Consider the following 4,889-nt stretch of genomic DNA (forward strand, 5'->3'; position numbering starts at 1 on the left):
TTTCTCAATGATCATTTTGTGTGTGATGTAAAGGGTCGGCTTTTTCAAAGGCCAATTTGATGTAAGCCAAGGCTTTTGTGATGGGTGGAATTTGGGAAGCCTGCAAAAATATTTAAATCTTTTGATGGTATCATATACATAATACCCAAGTTTTGTATTTTTTATATTCCCAGTATTTGATATATTGTTTTAACCAATCCAGTTGATTGTATTAGTTGTGGTGGAGGTTGGCTATTATGGTCAATCGGAACCAAAGGCATGTGGATGAAACTCTGAAGTTAGTAGTGGATTTGGTGCAAACAACCTGTACACTTGCTATGATATATGGAAGCTTAGAGAAATAATCAATCTAGATAGCCTGTTGAAGGGTGTACATGGCCTCTGTGGATTTGGGGCTTCAAGCAATTGAGGTAGAGTGTGAATTTAAAAGTCCAGTAGATGAAGTAAAGTCAGCTGGACCTACCAATTTAAGCATTGGCCACATCCTTCCTTAATGATGTTAGACTACTTCGTAGTTGCTTCTTCTATTAGGAATTTATTTTTCTCTTATGGCTTTCCTTGAACAAACGAACCAATAGAGAAGATAGCATGTGAAGCAAAGTACTGGCTGGGTTTGCTAGACAATGATGTATTGGATGGAGCAGCGTCCCCCATGTATTAAGACTCTACTAAATAGTGATGTACTTACTCCAAAAAAAAAAAAAAAAAAAAAACTAAATGTATTTGTGGCATTTTTCAGTGGAATTCCTAGCTTCCTTTCGGCATTTTTACTACAGTGTTACTCCAAAAAAATTTAAATCATATATTTTTTTTCTATTAAAAGTTGTACTATTACCCCAGTCCATTAAAAATAACTACTCATGTTTTATTTTTAAAGTTGTAATATCTATTGGACAATATAGTATTGCTTTAATATTGTTCTTTTTTTAAAACAAAAAAATTGTCATATTTGAATGATATCTTGAATTATCACTAACTATATATAGTATATTATTAATGTCATCTCTTATTTGTAAGCATTTCATTTAATTATATAAGTTATTCCAACCAAAATAAAATGAAATGATGATTTGAAATAATATTTTAAACTACCATAAATAAATATTCAATATAAACTAAAATTTTTCCTGTGCATCGCACGGGTTAGCGACTAGTTATTATTGTTGCTGAGAATATATGGTTCTAATGAAGCGTGAGGTCGTCAGTCGAGGTAGTTAGATGGAAGCACCCTTCAGCCCGTATGAACATGCTCTCAAAGATGGTCACCTATGTGGTGCCTGCCACAGCGCCTCCAATGCCAAAGTCAGTATATGGAGATCTTTGAACAAAAATACAGTATATCAAGATAAAAAGAATCACTATATGTTTTTGTGTGTACCTTCTGCTTGGCAACGTGTGGTCTTTATATATGTTCTTAGGGCTTCTAGCCGTTGGAGCAGTTATGGGGGTCTAAATGCTCCTTTTGGTAATGCTTGGTGCTGTGTAATGGCCCTTAATGTGTTCCAACGGTTCGTACAGTTGGCCTGGTAACCGCCCTGCATTGAATGGTGGATTTTGTCTTCCTCAGTGATGCGGGAGTCTTTGCTCGTCTAGGGATATGTTCGTCAGTATCGTTGACTTCGTCTATGGCAAGTGATTTCGTTAATCCTGTCAGTTGCCCCCCGATTCTGTGGTCGTCAAGGAATGGCGGCCATGGAATGTGAAAGGTTTGCTGAAGGTAAATGACTTTTGGGTTTTCATTCCATATTAAATGTGCAGTGGCGGCGTTTTCCAGATTGCAGCCTACGTGGCATACCTTGATTGGTGAAGTTAATGCACCAATTGTTGGGACTATTGGTCTTCCTGCTGATTTTTCAGTTTCCAAAGCCTTGGTTTTTAAACCTCTTTCCTTCTCATTTTCCCTTTTCACTTTTCTCAAAAATTCTCAATCATTTCTCTGAGTGTCTTCTTCGCCAACCTTTCTTTCTGCAATTCTCCTCCCAACTGGTGCACAGCGTGGTAGTTTTCTTCTTCGAGGTATGTTCTTTTTCCTACTTCTTTTCTCATTTTGTCTATACGCATCGTAGTAGATTTCTGATTTCCCATTTCTTTTTTTGTTTCGCTACCTTTTGGGACTCAGGGTTTCTAGATTTTTCTCTTTTTGCGTTTTCTAGTCTTCCCATGGTTAGTAGTTCTGAGGTCAGGATAGCTTGTTTATCTTTACTGTTTAAAAGTATCTAAAGAGCATGGGTACTACGAATTGGTGCCCTGGGAAAGAAGAACTAGGATCGTTAAAGGTTTATCGTCTTCTTTCAGGTATTGGAAGTCCAGATTTTTCTTTGTGTCTAGGGACGATTTTGAGACACCCTCTGGTGAGGTTTGGGATGATCTCCCAAGGTTGCATCGTCGGTGGGAAACCCCGACTTTAGGTGCGTCAATATTGCTTTTCGTCTCTTGAATTCTATTGCGCTTACCATTATGGTTGTTGGAATTTTTTTTTTTTTAATTTTTATTTATTTATTTTATTTTTATTTATTATTATTTTTTTTTACAGTTAAGAGACGACTGAAGCTCAAGAGCAGGTACAAAGAGCGGGTACAGAAGGCCATTATATATATATATATATATATCTATCTATCTATTACTAACCCTAAGCTAAATCCCTCATTTTTTTTCAGCAGCATCTGCTCACGCCTCCCTTAGTCCCACCCTCACCCTCACACACTTTCCCTTAGTCACTCTCATCCTTACATCACTGCCGCCGGCGATAGCCCCATTCGTTCCCATGCCTCATTGCCTCAACCCAGCCGCCTTGCTCCCTTCGTGTGTCTCCATCGGACCACCTCGTTCTCTCTCTTTTCTTTTTCTTTTTCTTTTTCTTTTTTTTGGGGGTTCATTTCTTCTTTGTTTTTTTTGAGTTCGTCTCAAGGTATTACAATTGTTTTGATTATGGTATTACGGTGATACTAAGATTTTTCTATGGGTTTGTTTTTTAGTGGGTACAATAAGAACACAACGCAAGGAAGATTTTTTTTTTTTTTTTTTGGGTATGGGTTTTCTTGTGGAGCCTAGGGATGGGTTAATGATTCGTTACTCATTTCCTAATTTTGATTGTTAAAGTTCACAAAATGAGTTGAATTTATATACAAGTTTCTAGCTGTGATTATTAAACAAGTTTCAATTTTTGAAAGTATTATATTTGCATTCATGTAATATAAAAAAAAAATGATCTTTTTATTGATTCCTTTGAAGAGCTCAGGTAGTTTGATAAAATGATGAATTTGTTAAAAACTCTTTGAATTTCTGTGTTGTGTTACTTTGCATACCCAATTCATTGCCAATGGCAATGGGTCGGCATAAAGGTGATCTTGCAGAGGGAAGAGAGAGGGGGCAAAGAATAAAAGTATTTTATTCTTCAATTCTATTTTTGGGCTTCAAATTTTTTTTTCTTTTTTTTGGTTAGGCTACGATTTGGGCCACTGATTGGGCCCAAATCTGGCAGGGCTTAACGGGGCCTGCAGGGCCCAGCTGGGGTGGGTCTAGGCCCTGGGAAAAAATCCATTTAGTAAACAGGCTGGGTTCGGGCCATGGGTCTTAGCCCTCAGGTCGGGTCCGGGTATGAAAAAACCGACCCAAACCCGACCCGTTGCCATTCCTAGTGATGGAGGATATGGAAGTGTCAAGAAGCAGAAGCTATCTACTTCTGGAAAACAAGAAACAATACATGTTTGCTTTTTGAAAATAATCTCAAATCTATGAGAGTTCCTAAATCTAGAAAGGTTCTTGAATCCATAAGGAGAAAAGGTCTATAATCCATAAGAAAATGGAGAGACAAATTAAAGTCTAAATTTTATTGATTGAATAATTGTTTAAAAAAACATCTATAGATTTAGAAGTCTATTTAAGGGCTCCGTAAAACTTAACAGATAAGAAAATATATTCTAAAATAATTCATGATTAATACCTAACCATAATAGGAACCAAATTTAACCTAAAAAGCATTAAAAGCACTTAAAAATAAGAAAATAAATCACATAAACCTAAAATAACGTTTTTTTACATAAAAATACCAAAATTAAATAATTACACCCTTGGTGCGATGGTCACTCCACAAGTATAAGTACTTGTGGGGTGTGGGAGATAAGGGTTGGGGTTCAAGTCTCCAAGAGGGAGCTTCACACACATGTACACATAAATTAGACTAGAGTAGAATTTCTATCTTGTATAAAAAATAACAATAATAATTAGAAAAAAAAAATAAATTGTAGATCATGTTCTACATCAAACCCCTCCACTTGGAACAAACTCGTCCTCGAGCTCATTTTTGAAATCTGAAATCTTCCGCTTCAAATAAACAAATACTTTAAATGCTTAAGCTCCTTGATCTTCTTTCTATACTTGCAATTTATCAATGGAATAAACAAATAAACTTGAATTTCTTTTTGTTTGGTCTTCATGTAATTGAAGAGATTTACCATATAAGAACTAACAATTGAATCAAATCTATTAACCCCAATAAAATCAATAAATTTCAGTGTATCGCTTACCACCAAAATAAAAAGGATCTTGAGATTGACAATCATGTGATTTGATTTCATTGAGATCCTTGAAACCTTTCTCTTCAATTTCTTCCTTAATGATCTACCATCTTGACTTCAAGAACTTTCTCTATAATAGGATCTTTATTATTCTCCTCCACAATAATCTTGATTTTAGGATCTTCCCTAACAAGACCTTCATTAATTTCTTCAGAAATCTCTATATTTTGTTCTTTGACTTCTACATAATCTTCAAGAACAATATTTTCTTCAACATGCAATTCTTCCTTTAATGGTGAAATATTTGGCTCTTCAAAATAATTCAAGTATGAATTTCTTGGCCAATAATAATAATCTTGTTTTGTATACAAA

The 4,889-nt window shown here is 35.4% G+C and overlaps 1 long non-coding RNA gene across 2 annotated transcripts in view; it reads left to right on the forward strand.

Moving 5' to 3' along the window:
- Positions 1–2,594, forward strand: part of LOC136062776 (uncharacterized) — a 4,291-nt gene extending 1,697 nt beyond the window's left edge. Inside the window, exons 2-3 of one of the 2 annotated variants that reach the window (XR_010624492.1) lie at positions 203–2,408; positions 2,534–2,594. This is a non-coding gene — a long non-coding RNA (uncharacterized LOC136062776). The remainder of the gene's footprint in view (positions 1–202; positions 2,409–2,533) is intronic. The other variant, XR_010624493.1, reaches the window with a different exon arrangement.
- The last annotated feature ends 2,295 nt before the right edge of the window (positions 2,595–4,889 follow it).

The sequence above is a fragment of the Quercus suber genome, unplaced genomic scaffold, assembly GCF_002906115.3.
Source record: "Quercus suber isolate HL8 unplaced genomic scaffold, Cork oak 2.0 scaffold_451, whole genome shotgun sequence".
NCBI lineage: Eukaryota > Viridiplantae > Streptophyta > Magnoliopsida > Fagales > Fagaceae > Quercus > Quercus suber.